At 43.3% G+C, this 18,842-nt stretch overlaps 1 protein-coding gene across 3 annotated transcripts in view; it reads right to left on the reverse strand.

The window, feature by feature from the left end:
* The window catches only part of DHODH (dihydroorotate dehydrogenase (quinone)), a 49,048-nt gene that overhangs the window by 12,465 nt on the left and 17,741 nt on the right, over positions 1–18,842 (reverse strand). For 2 of the 3 annotated variants that reach the window (XM_077288555.1, XM_077288554.1), the window contains 2 exons: positions 9,917–10,030; positions 9,665–9,805 (listed from right to left, as the gene is read on the reverse strand). The gene's annotated coding sequence lies outside the window, so the exon portion shown is untranslated. Of the gene's footprint in view, positions 1–9,664; positions 9,880–9,916; positions 10,031–18,842 lie in introns of all 3 variants that reach the window. The other variant, XM_077288553.1, reaches the window with a different exon arrangement.

Consider the following 18,842-nt stretch of genomic DNA (forward strand, 5'->3'; position numbering starts at 1 on the left):
ATCCGGTCCCCCGGGTATAACATCTGGCCCCACGCCCCCTGGGTATAATATCCGGTCCCTGGTGTATAACATCTGGCCCCTCAGCCCCTGGGTATAACATCCGGTCCCCGGAGTATAACATCTGACCCCTTGGCCCCTGGGTATAACATCTGGTCCGCCAGGGTATAACATCTGGCCCCTCGCCCCCTGGGTATAATATTCGGTCCCTGTTGTGTAACATCTGGCCCCTCGCCCCCTGGATATAATATCCGGTCCCTGGTGTATAACATCTGGTGCCTCAGCCCCTGGATATAACATCCGGTCCCCCGGGTATAACATCTGACCCCTCGGCCTCTGGGTATAACATCCAGTCCCCCGGGGTATAACATCTGGCCCCTCACCCCCTGGGTATAATATCCAGTCTCTGGTGTATAACATCTGGCCCCTCAGCCCCTGGGTATAACATCCGGTCCCCCGGGTATAACATCTGACCCCTCGCCCCCTGGGTATAATATCCGGTCCCTGGTGTGTAACATCTGGCCCCATGCCCCCTGGGTATAACATCTGGCCCCTCATCCCCTGGGTATATTATCCAGTCCCCTGGGGTATAACATTCATCCCCCCAGGGTATAACATCTGCCCCTTCACCCCCCATTGTATAACCTCGATCTCCTCCCCCTCCTCCCCAGTGTTTAATATCCATTCTAGACCCTCGCCACCAGTGTATAATATTTTGCCCCTCGTCACTGGTGTATATCCTCCGTACCTCGCCTCCCGGTATATGACCTCGGACCCTCCGCCATGCCGTCTGCCTTTACTAGCATAACAGAACGGCCGGTGGTGCAGAGCTCACTGATAGCAGCACGATCCAGTAATAGCCACAGGGGTAACAAGTCCGTTCATGACATTTCTTCTTCTGAAATCTTCCCCCATCACCTGTGAGTGATATTATTGAGAAGCGGAAGGAACTGCAGCAACTCAGCCACGAAGTGGAGACCCCAAAACATTACAGAGCGGGGGGCCGAGTGCTGATGAGCAGAGGGCAGAAAAATCACCAACCCTCTGCTGACCCCATAACTGCAGAGTCCAGACCTCCTTTGGTATAACATCAGCACAGACACTGCTCCCCCAGCCAGAAGATTCATGGCCAAGCAGCTGCATTCAGCCATACATCACCAAGCACAATGCCGAGCGTTGGATGGAATGGTGTAAAGCCGCCACCACTGGACTCTGAAGACGTGTTCTGTGCAGTGACAGATCACACTTCTTTGAGGTCTGATGGAGGAGTCTGGGTTTGGTGACTCCAGGAGAACGTTACTCCCTGACTGCATTGTGCCCACTGTACAGATGGAGGAGGATAATGCTATGGGCTGTTATAAGGGGTCGGCCTTGGCCTCTTAGCTCCAGTGAAGGGAAACCTTAATCTTTAGCACAAGATTGTGTGGAATCTTCCAGCTTTGAGGAACAATTTGGAGAAGACCCTTCTCTGTTCCCCATAACTGTGCCCATAAAGTCATTGGTTGGGGGAGTTTGGTGGAAGAACATGACTGGCCACACAAAGCCCGAACCTCAACCCCATGCAACAGCCTTGGGATGAACTAGAACGGACATTGTGAGTCTGTCCTCCCCCAACATCAGGGTCTGACCTCACAAATGCTCTAATGGATGATGGGACAAAAATATCAGTGTTGACTTCTACCTCTTATATGATGGTTGTGGGGAATGTATTACAACATACATGCCGGATCTCTATTTTTTATTTATCTTCACACAACATGGAAAACATCACAAAAATTTAAAACTTCTGATTCGTTTTAGACCTGCACATCCTTATTCATGGGCTATGAGTAAGGTCAAGCCTTGCCCGAAACGCGTTGGTGATTTTAGATGCATTTGTGATGTTTTCCTTGTTGGGTGAAGATAAAGAATAGTTTTTTTTGGTTGTTTTTTATTTTTTCTTTATAGAAGATACAGATACATTTTTTTTTGTCTTGGATTCTGACCTTCATTCCAGGAGCTGAGCACCTGGGGAACAATGACAGCTGATGGGGTGAGCTGTTTTAGAGACCTTTGTTTGTAGTGTACCAATATCTCCACATTTTGGAGATATTGGATGCCATTGATAGAGTTTGGTGGTTTGTGTTGTGTCCTAAATTGCTGATGACCCTGCTGACTTCCCGTCTTCACTGACTATGCCTGGATTCCAGCCATTAGCGCAACCTTAGTCATTTTCACAGATGCTGGTGACGCAAGGAATACCTTAGTAGGTTTGGGGAATGGTACCTTGGTTGGGGAAGAGTGGAATGAGCAAGCATCAGAAAAGCAGACCAGGACTGAAATGCGTTAGCCATGATGGGTGTTCCTAATGGAGAAGGAGAGGCATCTGGGCATTGGTACATCATTTTTATTAAGAGGGCTCAAAACACTCATCAATCATATGTCTAATGGAAGGGAAAGAGGTCTCATGAAATGTCTTATCCATGGTGTAACTTGAAGCTTGTTGGCCCCAATGGAAAATCTCCGACAGGGACCCAACTATCACAAGTCTTTATTAGTACTGGCCTTCACATATAGACAAAAAAGGACCTTTTGGGAGGTCTCAGAGCCTGGATACAACTCTCCTGAACCCATTATAGTTACGCCCCTGCCATCAGGATTTGGATGAGGTGTGAGGACGAGTCAGACTATAGCCTTCCCTCATCTTTGTCTGCCCTGATTGCCTCATTTTCCTAGATACATGACTTTTTTTTTGCTCCCTGACTTCCTGTTCATCTTTTCTCGGTGGGAATCCTGTACTCCGGATTAGGATGACTATACTCCAAGATCTTTCCTTCTTCTGTCTACTTTCATTATTTTGCCAGCTGGGTAACGCTGGCGATTTATTATGCCCAGGAAGGGGATTTTCATTGTCAGATTCCTGTTTTCGGTTTGTGGAGCAAAGGACGGATTTTTGGGGTGCAAGAAGGTCCTGTGGAGCATGCGGAGGGCACCTGGCCAATGTATACGATGAGATCTTGGCACCTCTGGCACAACCGATAAATGAGACATCACGTTGGTGGGTCAACCATAATGATCTAGGTGAGAGATACTTATTTTTATGCTTCATATGAAGGGTTCCAGCGGGTTCCTGGTATTGGGACAGATATGTACCTGTGGTCATTTTATAGAAGGCAGAATTGCTGCAGAAATCTACGTAATAATACTATTCTATGAGTAAGGGTAGGTTCACAAGACCGACGTCTCCACATACGAGCAAAATGGACCCATTACTTTGATCGTACTTTAATAAGAGTTTGATCATGGTGCCATCAATTTTTCTCGGAGGTGGAGAGTGAAAAAAAGTTTCTCCATTTTGACAGACCATGAAAGTCATTCGAGTGTGATCCGATTTTTTTCACGGACCCATAGACTTCCATTACCATTTTGAACCGACCTCTCTGATCAAAATCGGACATGTCTCCTATTTTTTCTGATGAACACTTGGTCATGTCTCCCATTTTTTCTGCTGAACACTCCATTCATTATCTATGGGGCTGCAGAGCGCTGTGCTCGATTATCTATGGAAATCCCATAGACCATGAATGGAACAGAGAACTAGCATACGTAGCTCTGCTCCACTCACCCCCATCAGATCCAATCTCAGGATCATTGGGGGTCCCAGTGATCAGACACCAATTATCCCCTATCCAAAGTATAGGGAATGATTTATTTTTTTTGGAGGGGGAGGTTGGAATATCCTGTTAACTATTAGGGTAACTTGACTCCTCTCTTCACTTGTATGGGAGAGAGTTTGCAGTGCAGTGCTAATCACAGCCATTGCGCAGTGTATGGAGCAGTGCGGCTTCTGGTTTAGATTATTCATCAATATTAAAGTCCTGGAAAACTTTTTTAATGTCTTTAAGGACATTCACTCTTCGATCTTGGGATATGCACGGCTCGGACAGCATTGAACCAGACTATTTGCTGACTTGGATACTTTACTTTGTAATGTATTATTGGGGGCACCAGAAGTTGTTTCGTTTCTAAAAATGCATCCGGGTTGTGTTTACCTCTGCAGTTTACAATCCCAAGAATAGAGAGATGTTGCTGCAGATGCTGTGTCCGGTTTTAACACATAATGCAGAGATACAGTTTGCACCGTGTCTGCAACAAAATGGCTTCATCTGCCAGACAGGTAAGAAAACAGTGATTACGCGAAGACATCTCCGATATCCGCCTTGGAGAGTATTGACAAAAAAACGAAAGAGGGACAGTTCAGACAAAGTTGACATTACCGATCTTTCTTTTTGCAGAAGGCTCTCACTGCCAAATGGAGAGATATCAGAATGTTACCCGCTTTACAGTAGGAAGAGATACAAAAGTGAGTAACAAGACTAACCATTCATAGTAAGCAGAAGATCGGTGGATGCTCCTATTCTTTATCCATGGTATTTTGCAATAAATGCATTGAGAGTGGCAGGGTAAGCATTTGTCACAGTGGTCAAGGGGCAATGATTGAGCCGTCATTTTAGGTGACTTTTTGGAATAGGATAATTTATACGATCCAACTCACCCTTACCTGGTTCTTGCTTATTATCTTTGGCATGGAAAAAAACACTCTTGCTTGACGCGCTATAATGAAAATCACAAACATGAAAATATTTCAGACTTTTTTTAGGTTACAAAAGTATTTTCTTTAGTACTGCCCCACTGTTTCTATGTGGCTCAGAAGCAGCAGAAGCATAAAGGAATTTATACAGCTTTCCTGTGTAGTGTAGTTGTGCTGTGGTGAGGTAAACACTTACTAGAAATCCGCATCACCATGGAGGATGTTACAAAACTCTACTGAGCAGTGTAGCTGTGAATTCTGGCCTCTGGTGAGATGACACACATGAAAAGAACAGCATCATGGATATATGTAGGATATTATATTGCAGTACTGAGCAGTGTAGTTGTACATGTAGCTCTGGAGTAAAATAAACACTTGCTAGAAAGCAGAAACAGCATGGACATATGGAAGACATAATATTACAGTACTGAGCAGTGCAGCTCTGAATGCAATCCTGTGGTAAAATAAAACACATACTAGAAAGCAGCATCATGGATATATGGAAGACATTCTATTGAAACACTAAGCATTGTTGCTGTATTCCAGCTCTGGATTATTACTTACTAAAATGCAGCAATCCTCTGCTTCTTGCTCTACTCCTCACCTCTCCATAAGCTTTAATAGGCAGTTTAAATCTGCCCCCCACTTCCAGCGATTAGATAGATTTTTAGTAGTAATTCGGAGTGAATGGTGTGTTAAGAAGGCAGGAGTAAGGGGAAGCATAGGCTGAGAAATGGAGAAAAAGCAGATTTCTCTGATAGTATATATTACAAAGATTCTAATAATCACTTGTACTATTGATTTATTCAAAGTTTGCTGAAACGACAGCGACCATAGAATTAGGAAATAGATAATGACTGGACGTGGATTTGCCTATAGCGACTACTGCTTGCAGTGTTTGGGCTTCAGCTCCCTTGCACATAAGAAAGTAATAATTTGCTCAGTTTGCATGTCACCATTTTACGTTTCGAGACGTGTGCTGTGAAAGGATAGGTACTGCGGTGCCACTGTCTTTTACAGGGAGGTAACTACTACTATTACTAATCGTGACGATCTCCAGGCTAGTGTAGAGCGATGTATAGTCCAGGGCTTTCTGGGAAAAAAAGTATGCAAGTTAGCTCCCCTCCAAAAAGAAGAAAAATGGCTCTATGGTGCCACCCATAGGCATCAATATCTGGACCTTTAACGAACCTTGCAACATGACTTGGGATATTTAGCCAAAGCAAAGGAAAAAGCAAAGACTTTGATCTGAAGAATCCATGTGTAAAATGTGTTTTTCTTCCATCCTGCTCATCAGAGTCACTTCATTACCGGGAGACGAAAGAGATCCATAGAGTCTAGTGCAGATGTTCCTGGTAAGACATTTATCTGTCCCTTACCATCAGATCTTTTTTTTACCTAGTGATGAAATCTGATTTGTTTTTGCCTCATTCTTTTAGATATTCTGGATATGGCTCTTCAACTTTCCAACACCACGACGATGGCAGGAAACAATATATCAGTAGGTATCACACATTACTTATGATTCTTCTCCAGTTTTGGAATGTGTTTCCAGGTCCTGTAGCGAGACCTGGGCTCAAAGTCCACCACCATGCAGCTGGATTGGCATTCACCAGACTTGGAAGCTCCAACATCGGCGCCTGTTCTTTGCACTGACGAGAGGAGGTTCACGCTGACAAATGTGACCGACGTGAAAGAGTCTCGAAACAACGTGGGGAACTTTATGCTGCCTACATCCTACCAGCATGACTGGTTCGGAGATGGTCTGGTAAAGCATATCCTTGGAGGGTTGCACAAGCCTCCATGTGATAGCCAACTTTGCCTTGACTACTGTTAGGTGCCAAGGTTACATTCTCAGAGCCATGGTCTGTCCTGGTGCACTGGGTCCTGGATTCCTCTTGGTACAGGACAATGTACGACCTCATGTGTAAAGGTAGTTCCTGGATGATTGGTACCATTGCCTGACCACCATGTTCTCCAGACCAGAATGTAATCTTTGGGCCATTATGTATCAGGGCATCTGACAACGCCAAACTTTGCCACAGACTGTCAAAGAGCCACTGATGCCCCAATCCAGTTCTGGGAGAAGATCCCCCAGGACACCATCCTTCAAGACGAAGGCCAGCTCTGGAAGGAGATCCCCAGGACACAATCCTTCATCTCTTTAGTCAGATGGCCAGACGTGGTCAGGATTGCATACATAGGGGGCTATAAGCACCACTGAGCAGCATTATGATTTGTCAGGAGGGCATATACAGGTCACATTATGAGTTGCCCGGATGAAATTCACACAAATTGGATTTAATTTTTTATTTTTTATTTTTGGGGGTGATTTGGAATCCGGCCGTCAACTAGTTGATGATTTTCTTTCGATTGACTGCTGGTAGCTCGGAATGGTCTAGGTCATCGGAAACACCAACCAGCCACTTGGCTTTGGTCAGGTTCAGGAAATCAGGGGACATCTACATGGGAATGATAGATTATCTGCTGCGGGTCTGTAGTTTAAAGTGAACACCAAGATTCTCAGCAAATTGAATCCCCACCTCGAGTGCAGAAAAACTTATCCCTGCCTCTGCCGACCATCATCATAAAGCATAACACTATCTGGATCTGACACGTGCAAAGAGTCAGAACATTTACATTGCCAGAAAAGCAATTGAGGTTATATAAAAACCAAAACCAGTTCTTGCATGTTAATCTTGGTCATAGATGGGTACATTAATGTTTGTTGCATTAATCGAATGGATTACCAGTTACCAATAATACTTACTTTCTCACAATACAGAACGTTCTCATCCAGCTCAATGTTATGATGCAAGATGAAGAGGAGCCGAATAAAACTGCACTGGTGAGATGATCTTATCTGCAATCACCCAAGGTTATAGTCTTTACAGATATCAGCCATGTTCATAGCTAAGTAATCGCACTGTAACTCCTAAAACAGTGGTATAAAAATTGTTCAAAACGTTGTATGTGTTCCAAAGTGGAACAAAAAATGCTTTTAGCTCTACAGGAAAGTCTTCACCTAATTGTACTAACAGAATAATAAAAAAAAGTTACAGCTCTCAGAATACGGCAGTAGGAAAACAAAAACTCTCTGCGGAAGACTCAATGGCCTACCTGTAATCTAGGGCATTGTCACGGATAACAGCCGGGAAGATTACACAGATCACAGATGACACCGGAGGAGGGTTGCGAAAAACTGACAGCTATTACCAATTTGTTAGGGGGACACAAATCCACTGCCGCCAATTGTCAGGACAATTATGCAATTGACTGACGAATGATGGACAAGGCCGCGGCTGCTTCAACTATTAGACTGGCTACTGGGGAATTCACATTTAGCGTAGGGCATGTACACCACCGATTCCAGCTTATAGAATATATACATACCCCTGTACGGTCACTGCCAACTCCACAATAACAAAAAGAAGCACTAGCTGCCACTACCAATTGTTTAAAAAGGCCAATTGTACATCAGTTATAGGTAGAGTACGGCTTCAGGGGTACGGTTTACAGAGCAAGAGGAACAGAGCTATTCAATTTTCTGTATTTAATCCGGAAAGGTAGGCAGTGTTTATAAAAAGATGATACAAAATGGAATTAATGCAATACGGTATATACAATTACTGTACATGTAATAAAATGGAATAATGAAAGAAAAGTACTAAAGCTGATGTCACGGAAACTTAGCAGAGGGAAGCACTCCTTAGGAAAACAGAACTACAAAAAGTTGTACCTTCCTGGACTGACAAATGACCAAACTCAAATTCTGCTTTTTATTATATCAATGTTATTACGCCCACATACCTCCCCTTGGTAAGCTTATGTGGGGGCTGGTTGTGGAATGTGCTGGGTCTTTCAGAATTTTATGAGATCCCTAACTTACAGGATATCTTCACTACTGGAGGTGCCAGGTGGTAGATACTCTTGTCACATTTTTATTGTGAATTTACCTTTATATTGAGATGAAATATAGCCTGGATAGCATCATCCATCAATCCATTATTAAGTTACAGTTCTGACAGCGTTACGATGCTGTGAGTAATTGCGTTATGTTCGTCCCTTCACTACGACACCAAAAATATATCTCCCATAAATATTGGATCAATGAAGACTCCAATATTCATCACTGACCACTGTCTCAGAACCGTGCTTTGGTCAGAGGAAGCTCTTTGGTTAGGAATTGTACTTTCCCACCTTTGCGTAAACGATTCTCAGACTTGGTGTATTTTTCCCAGCAAATCTCCCTGCTGTAATTACCTGGACACTGAAGAAGGCTCCTACTTCAATGTAGATGGAAGTGTCAGTTTTCTCTCCACTTCCCCTCTTTTAATTAGTATCCCTCTTCCATAGTTATAATTAGTTTCTCGCAGCCACAATTAATCCCATATGTTCAGTGTGATGGTGACATGTTCCATCTCTGGAGATGTCTGTATGGATTTATAATTTTTATCTCCGACAGTCATCATTATATGTGTGGTGGAGGTTCGACCCTCAAGACCCTCTTCAGTGTGTGTGTTTAAGCCGAGGATACAGATTTCACGGGCAGGGATCACAACATGATAGAAGTCAATGGAATCAACCCACAAGGTCCCAATCCAAGCAAGTCACAAAAACTCAACTGGTTCGAACCTTACGGGTCGCAATGTGAACCCATTCACTTGCATTATGCTGCAATGTAGCAGAGGCATACAGTGTTATTTGGTCACAAGACCTGTGTCGTGGACAAAGTTGGCATGCATCCTCAGCTTACAGCGCCACATGCATATGTGTGTCTGTGCCTGGTATTGCAGCTTAGCCCCCTGCTGACGGGCTCCTTCTTTATCTGTCCCCAGGTAGACACACTGCTCCTGTTGAATGAATTAAGTGTCGGGATGCAATCTCAGGATATCAGTTCTTCTACTATCATCGCAAATCTCAGCACTGTCTTGTACTACGGCATCAATAGCATCTTAGAGTCCGTGCTGTCATCCTGCTCTGCAATCTCCTGGACCCAATCCGAGGTAGATGTCCATTATATATTTTGTCCCTGTCTTTTTTTTTTTTTTTTTAATTTTCCTTTTAATTTTTTTTATTTTTCTTCCATTTTCCTACCTGGAAGTTGACCCTTTTTTTCTGTGTTGTCAGAGACAGTCCATAACCAACTCTGCTCTTGGCATCATGAATGAATATCAGCTGGCCATGCTCCCGAATCTTACTCAGCCGATGGTACTGCAGACGCCATCATTTTCTGTGCTGCTGAGCAGGTAAAGCTGCATTAACACGATATAGCAAGTCTATAGACGTTCATTATAAAGCATCATTCACATCTGCAAAAAAAAGTAAAAAATCCATCATAGCTCCTACCTCAGGCCCTGATGTTATCTCTGCTCTCCTATTTTTCAGTGTTGGAGGAAGGGATTGTACACAGTGTAGAGAGGAGAGAGCATCTACAGTCTCAGGAAGGGCAGTAAAAACATGCTATAGAGAGGAAGGAAAGGACATGAAGAGGAAATCATTGCAGGATAGAAGCTGTGCTGATATATGAACTAATGAAGACGATACATAAATCAACCTATAATACTGGGAGGGACACTTGTACAAGAAAAAATCTTAAGCTGCAAAATGCATATCAGGAATGAAGATTGCATCTGCAATTTAATTAACTATTGGTGACCATTTGGATTTTTGGAATTCCAGGATTATCAAATGTCAAAATAAAGAAAATTTGACTTGTTCTGAACTTTAATCTGTTTTCTGTTCCAGTGTGAATACATCAGAAATTAATAAGTTCACCTTGTCCTATCCTGATCCAGCAGCGGAGATAGTATTCCCATCCCGAACTGCTTTGCAATCAGTGCTTCAGTCTCTCTCATCTGTTCAAGTTCAGGTAAGATTTTTTTTTTCTAGCAATCGCATCGCGGAAAAAAAAGCAACATGTTCATTAAAAATGCGGAATTGCGGGGATTCCGCACACCTAGGAGTGCATTGATCTGCTTACTTCGGGGCTGTGCCCACGATGCGGGAAGTAAGCAGATTATGTGCGGTTGGTACCCAGGGTGGAGGAGAGGAGACTCTCCTCCACGGACTGGGCACCATATAATTGGTAAAAAAATAAGAATTAAAATAAAAAATAGTCCTATACTCACCCTCGATGTCTTCCCGCCTCACCGCTGCATGCTGCCGCTTCGGTTCCTATAGCTGCTGTGCGGTGAAGGACAAGGACAAGGAATGACCGCTCACGTGACCGCTAACATGACCGCGACGTCATGGAAGGTCCTGCGCGCACAGCAGCTATAGGAAGAGGAACGGACGCCGCTGAGGAGATGTCTGGGTGAGTATAACCATTTTTTTTATTTTTTTTATTATTTTTAAACATTCTATCTTTTACTATTGATGCTGCATAGGCAGCATCTATAGTAAAAAGTTGGTCACACTTGTCAAACACTATGTTTGACAAGTGTGACCAACCTGTCAATCAGTTTTCCAAGCGATGCTACAGATCGCTTGGAAAACTTTAGCATTCTGCAAGCTAATTACGCTTGCAGAATGCTAAAAAAACCGCGAAAAAAACGGAAAAAAAAACGCAAAAAAAATGCGAATTTCTTGCAGAAAATTTCCGGTTTTCTTCAGGAAATTTCTGCAAGAAATCCGGACGTGTGCACATACCCTCAGGGTATGTGCACACGTCAGGATTTTGTCAGGATTTTCTCAGGATTTTGTCAGGATTTTCTCAGGCTTTTTCCTCAGGTTTTGTAGCCAAAACCAGGAGTGGGTGATAAATGCAGAAGTGGAGCATATGTTTCTATTATACTTTTCCTCTAATTGTTCCACTCCTGGTTTTGGCTACAAATCCTGATGAAAAATCCTGACAAAATCCTGACGTGTGCAAATAGCCTAAGTTGCTTCGTCATTCACAAATTGCATTTAAAAAATGATTCTTCAGCAGGTAAAATACCAAGGCAAAATCTGCAGCAATCAGTATCTATATTGGTGCAAATGGGTGCAGACACTTCACCCTCTGTATAGCAAAGTGTGAAATAAGCACTGACATCCACAAGATGTATTGACAAGCTGTGGATTTTTAATCTGCAACTCTACTCTGTGTATAATTTTTTCTGCATTTTTCACCTATGGAAAGGTGCAAAGACCGCTGAAAAAACGCAGGTATCAGTTTTTGCTGCGTTTTTTGTCCCAAAACCTGACCAAGTAGAATCAGATTTGTTTTTGCACTAAACTTTAAGAGCATGCACAAGAGACATTGATAAAAAACGCTACAAGAAATACAGCAAAAAATGCAACAAAAACTAAGCAAAATCTCCTTTTTTGAGGCGAGTTTCTTACTGCCAAGAGAGCAGGTTTTAACTTAGGAAAAAAACGCATCAAAAATGCAATGTGGCCACGCCATGGGTTTCTCGTCTGTTATGCCCATAGCAGCCAATCACACACAGGTATTCCTTGCAGCATGAGATGGTGCATTGTTAGCATGAAGATGATTTTTGTACCGATGGCACAGTTCTTTTTTTTTTGTAAAATGGAAGAAAGAGGTAAGCCAGAAACTCTATATACACTTATATGACAAAGTTTGGGCACCCCTATTAATCTTAAGCTTAATGTTTTATAAAAATTGTTGTTTTTTTTTGCAACAGCTATTTCAGTTTCATATATCTAATAACTGTTGGACACAGTAATGTTTCTGCCTTGAAATGAGGTTTATTGTACTAACAGAAAATGTGCAATCTGCATTCAAACAAAATTTGACAGGTGCATAAGTATGGGCACCCTTATCATTTTCTTGTTTTAAATACTCCTACCTACTTTTTACTGACTTACTAAAGCACTTTTTTTGGTTTTGTAACCTCATTGTGCTTTGAACCAGGTGTATGCAATCATGAGAAAAGCTACTTAACCCCTTAAGCCCCGAGGGTGGTTTGCATGTTAATAACTGGGCCAATTTTTACAATTCTGACCACTGTCCCTTTATGAGGTTATAACTCTGGAACGCTTTAACGGATCTTGGCGATTCTGACATTGTTTTCTCGTGACATATTGTACTTCATGATAGTGGTAAAATTTATTCGATATAACTTGCGTTTATTTGTGAAAAAAATTGAAATTTGGCGAAAATTTTGAAAATTTCACAATTTTCCAACTTTGAATTTTTATGCCCTTAAATCACAGAGATATGTCACGCAAAATACTTAATAAGTAACATTTCCCACATGTCTACTTTACATCAGCACAATTTTGGAACCAACATTTTTTTTTGTTAGGGAGTTATAAGGGTTAAAAGTTGACCAGAAATTTCTCATTTTTACAACACCATTTTTTTTTAGGGACCACATCTCATTTGAAGTCATTTTGAGGGGTCTATATGATAGAAAATACCCAAGTGTGACACCATTCTAAAAACTGCACCCCTCAAGGTGCTCAAAACCACTTTCAAGAAGTTTATTAACCCTTCAGGTGTTTCACAGGAATTTTTGGAATGTTTAAATAAAAATGAACATTTAACTTTTTTTCACACAAAATTTATTTCAGCTCCAAATTGTTTTATTTTGCCAAGGGTAACAGGAAAAAATGGACCCCAAAAGTTGTTGTACAATTTGTCCTGAGTACACTGATACCCCATATGTGGGGGTAAACCACTGTTTGGGCGCATGGCAGAGCTTGGAAGGAAAGGAGCGCCATTTGACTTTTCAATGCAAAATTGACTGGAATTTATATGGGACACCATGTTGTGTTTGGAGAGCCCCTGATGTGCCTAAACATTGAAACCCCCCACAAGTGACACCATTTTGGAAAGTAGACCCCCTAAGGAACTTATCTAGATGTCTGGTGAGCACTTTGACCCACCAAGTGCTTCACAGAAGTTTATAATGCAGAGCCGTAAAAATAAAAAATCATATTTTTTCACAAAAATGATCTTTTCGCCCCCAATTTTTTATTTTCCCAAGGGTAAGAGAAGAAATTGGACCCCAAAAATTGTTGTGCAATTTGTCCTGAGTACGCTGATATGTGGGTGTAAACCATTGTTTGGGTGCATGGCAGAGCTCGGAAGGGAAGGAGCGCCATTTGACTTTTCAATGCAAAATTGACTGGAATTGAGATGGGACGCCATGTTGCGTTTGGAGAGCCCCTGATGTGCCTAAACATTGAAACCCCCCACAAGTGACACCATTTTGAAAAGTAGACCCCTTAAGGAACTTATCTAGATGAGTGGTGAGCACTTTGACCCAACAAGTGCTTCACAGAAGTTTATAATGCAGAGCCATAAAAATACAAAATCATATTTTTTTACAAAAATGATCTTTTCGCCCCCAGTTTTTTATTTTCCCAAGGGTAAGAGAAGAAATTAGACCACAAAAGTTGTTGTGCAATTTGTCCTGAGTACACCGCTACTCCATATGTGGGGGTAAACCACTGTTTGGGCGCATAGCAGAGTTCGGAAGGGAAGGAGCGCCATTTTACTTTTCAATGCAAAATTGGCTGGAATTGAGATGGGACGCCATGTTGCGTTTGGAGAGCCCCTGATGTGCCTAAACATTGAAAAACCCCACAAGTGACACCATTTTGGAAAGTAGACCCCTTAAGGAACTTATCTAGATGTGTGGTGAGCACTTTGACCCAACAAGTGCTTCACAGAAATTTATAATGCAGAGCCGTAAAAATACAAAATCATATTTTTTCACAAAAATGATCTTTTCGCCCCCAATTTTTTTATTTTCCCAAGGATAAGAGAAGAAATTAGACCACAAAAGTTGTTGTGCAATTTGTCCTGAGTACATCGATACCCCATATGTGGGGGTAAACCACTGTTTGGGCGCATAGCAGAGCTCGGAAGGGAAGGAGCGAAATTTTACTTTTCAATGCAAAATTGACTGGAATTGAGATGGGACACCATGTCGCGTTTGGAGAGCCCCTGATGTGCCTAAACATTAAAACCCCCCACAAGTGACACCATTTTGGAAAGTAGACCCCCTAAGGAACTTATCTAGATGTGTTTTAAGAGCTTTGAACCCCCAAGTGTTTCACTACAGTTTATAACGCAGAGCCGTGAAAATAAGAATTCTTTTTTTTCCACAAAAATAATTTTTAGCCCACAGTTTTTTATTTTCCCAAGGGTAACAGGAGAAATTGGACCTCAAAAGTTGTTGTCCAATTTGTCCTGAGTACGCTGATACCCCATATGTGGGGGGGAACCACTGTTTGGGCGCATGGCAGAGCTCGGAAGGGAAGGAGCGCCATTTGGAATGCAGACTTAGGCCGGTTTCACACGTCAGTGTCTCCAGTACGTGAGGTGACAGTTTCCTCACGTACCGGAGCCACTGACACACGTAGACCCATTAAAATCAATGCTTCTGTGCAGATGTCATTGATTTTTTGTGGACCGTGTCTCCGTGTGCCAAACACGGAGACATGTCAGTGTTCGTGGGAGCGCACGTATTGCACGGACCCATTAAAGTCAATGGGTCCGTGTAAAACACGGACCACACACGGACCTTCTCCGTTTGCAGTCCGTGTGGCGTGCAGGAGACAGCGCTACAGTAAGCGCTGTCCCCCCCACTGGTGCTGAATCCGCGATTCATATGTTCCCTGCAGCAGCATTTGCTGCAGAGAAAATATGAATAATAGTGTTTAAAATAAAGATCTATGTGTCCGCCCCCCCCCCCCCCCCGCTGTTCAGAAAACACTCACCCGCTCCCACGTTGGCTGTCGCTGCTTCCTGGTCTGGCCCGCGGCTTCTACTGTATGCGGTCACGTGGGGCCGCTCATTTACAATCATGAATAGTCGGCTCCGCCCCTATGGGAGGTGGAGCCGCCTATTCATGATTGTAAATGAGCGGCCCCACGTGACCGCATACAGTAGATGGAAGCCGCGGCCAGACCAGGAAGGAGCGACAGCCAACGAGGGAGCGGGTGAGTATTTTCTGAACAGCGGGGGGGCGCACAGGGGGTGGGGGGCGGCGGACACATAGATCTTTCATTTAAACACTATTATTCATATCTTCTATGCAGCAAACGCTGCTGCACAGAAGATATGAATCGCGGCTTCAGCACGATGCAGGGGACAGCGCTAAACTTTAGCGCTGTCTCCTGCATGCTCCGTGTGGTACCCACTCGCCACACGGGCGGCACACGTGTGCCGCACGTATGGCCTACGTGAGCTCACGGGCACACGGACACGGATAACACCGGTACCGATTTTTTCCGGTACCGGAATTATCTGGATGTGTGGGACAGCCCTTAGATGGATTGGTCTGCAGGCGTCACGTTGCATTTGCAGAGCCCCTGATGTACCCAAACAGTACAACCCCCCCACAAGTGACCCCATATTGGAAACTAGACCTCCCAAGGAACTTATCTAGATGTGTTGTGAAAACTTTGAACCCCCAAGTGTTTCACTACAGTTTATAACGCAGAGCCGTGAAAATAAAAATTCTTTTTTTTTTCACAAAAATGATTTTTTTAGCCCCCAGTTTTGTATTTTTACAAGGGTAACAGGATAAATTGGACCCCAAAATTTGTTGTCCAATTTTTCCTGAGTACGCTGATACCCCATATGTGGGGGGGAACCACTGTTTGGGCGCATGACAGAGCTCGGAAGGGAAGGAGCGCCATTTGGAATGCAGACTTAGATGGATTGGTCTGCAGGCGTCACGTTGCATTTGCAGAGCCCCTGATGTACCCAAACAGTACAACCCCCCCACAAGTGACCCCATATTGGAAACTAGACCTCCCAAGGAACTTATCTAGATGTGTTGTGAAAACTTTGAACCCCCAAGTGTTTCACTACAGTTTATAACGCAGAGCCGTGAAAATAAAAATTCTTTTTTTTTTTTTTCACAAAAATGATTTTTTAGCCCCCAGTTTTGTATTTTTACAAGGGTAACAGGATAAATTGGACCCCAAAATTTGTTGTCCAATTTTCCTGAGTGCGCTGATACCCCATATGTGGGGGGGAACCACTGTTTGGGCGCATGACAGAGCTCGGAAGGGAAGGAGCGCCATTTGGAAAGCAGACTTAGATGGATTGGTCTGCAGGCGTCACGTTGCATTTGCAGAGCCCCTGATGTACCCAAACAGTACAACCCCCCCACAAGTGACCCCATATTGGAAACTAGACCCCCCAAGGAACTTATCTAGATGTGTTGTGAGAACTTTGAACCCCCAAGTGTTTCACTACAGTTTATAACGCAGAGCCGTGAAAATAAAAAAAAAAAATTTTCACAAAAATGATTTTTAGCCCCCCAAATTTTTATTTTCCCAAGGATAACAAGAGAACTTGGACCCCAAAAGTATTTGTCCCGAGTACGCTGATGCCCCATATGTTGGGGTAAACCCCTGTTTGGGCGCACGGGAGAGCTCGGAAGGGAAGGAGCACTGTTTTACTTTTTCAACGCAGAATTGTCTGGAATTGAGATCGGACGCCATGTCGCGTTTGGAGAGCCCCTGATGTGCCTGAACAGTGGAAACTCCCCAATTCTACCTGAAACTCTAATCCAAACACACTCCTAACCCTAATCCCAACTGTAACCCTAATCACACCCCTAACCCTGACACACCCCTAATTCTAATCCAACCTAAATGTAATCCAAACCCTAACCCTAACTTTAGCCCCAACCCTAACCCTAACTTTAGCCCCAACCCTAACCCTAACTTTAGCCCCAACCCTATCCCTAACTTTAGCCCCAACCCTAACTTTAGCTCCAACCCTAGCCCCAACCCTAGCCCTAACCCTAGCCCTAACCCTAGCCCTAACCCTAGCCCTAACCCTAGCCCTAACCCTAACCCTAGCCCTAACCCTAACCCTAGCCCTAATGGGAAAATGGAAATAAATACATTTTTTTAATTTTATTAGTTTTCCCTAACTAAGGGGGTGATGAAGGGGGGTTTGATTTACTTTTATAGCGTTTTTTTATAGCGGATTTTTATGATTGGCAGCTGCACGCACTAAAAGACGCTTTTTATAGCAAAAAAGTTTTTGCGTCTCCACATTTTGAGACCTATAATTTTTCCGTATTTTGGTCCAGAGTCATGTGAGATCTTGTTTTTTGCGGGACGAGTTCACGTTTTTATTGTTAACATTTTCGGACATGTGACAGTTTTTGATCACTTTTTATTCCGATTTTTGTGAGGCAGAATGACCAAAAACCAGCTATTCATGAATTTCTTTTGGGGGAGGCGTTTATACCGTTCCACGTTTGGTAAAATTGATAAAGCAGTTTTATTCGTCGGGTCAGTACAATTACAGCGATATCTCATTTATATCATTTTTTTATGTTTTGGCGCTTTTATACGATAAAAGCTATTTTATAGAAAAATAATTATTTTGGCATCGCTTTATTCTGAGGACTATAACTTTTTTATTTTTTTGCTTATGATGCTATATGGTGGCTCGTTTTTTGCGGGACAAGATGACGTTTTCAGCGGTACCATGGTTATTTATATCTGTCTTTTTGATCGCGTGTTATTCCACTTTTTGTTCGGCGGTATGATAATAAAGCGTTGTTTTTTGGCTCGTTTTTCTTTTTTTTCTTCTTACGGTGTTCACTGAAGGGGTTAACTAGTGGGACAGTTTTATAGGATGGGTCGATACGGACGCGTCGATGCTAAATATGTGTACTTTTATTTTTTATTTTTATTTTTTTTAGATAAAGAAATGTATTTATGGGAATAATATTTTTTTTTTCTTCTTTATTTAGGATTTTTTTTTTTTTTTTTACACATGTGCAAATTTTTTTTTTTACTTTTTTACTTTGTCCCAGGGGCGACATCACAGATCGCCGATCTGACAGTTTGCATAGCACTCTATCAGATCGGCGATCTCACTCACATCGCTGCAGGCTTACCAGCGCCTGCACGGCACCCGGAAGTACTCCCTGCAGGACCCGGATGCAGCCCCGCGGCCATTTTGGATCCGGGGACTGCAGGGAGGAGACGCTCGGTACAAGGTGAGTACATCGCCTTGTACCGATCGTCTCAGGGAAGCACGCAGGGAGCCCCCTCCCTGCGCGATGCTTCCCTGTACTGCCGGTACACTGCGATCATGTTTGATCGCGGTGTGCCGGGGGTTAATGTGCCGGGGGCAGTCCGTGACAGCTCCTGGCACATAGTGCCGGATGTCAGCTGCGATAGGCAGCTGACAACCGGCCGCGATCGGCCGCGCTCCCCCCGTGAGCGCGGCCGATCGCTATGACGTACTATCCCGTTGGTGGGAATTAAGGCCCACCCCACCTCGACGGGATAGTACGTCATATGGGATTAAGGGATTAAAGTGGCCACTTGCAAG

This window comes from Ranitomeya variabilis, chromosome 2 (genome assembly GCF_051348905.1).
Source record: "Ranitomeya variabilis isolate aRanVar5 chromosome 2, aRanVar5.hap1, whole genome shotgun sequence".
Taxonomy (NCBI): Eukaryota; Metazoa; Chordata; class Amphibia; order Anura; family Dendrobatidae; genus Ranitomeya; species Ranitomeya variabilis.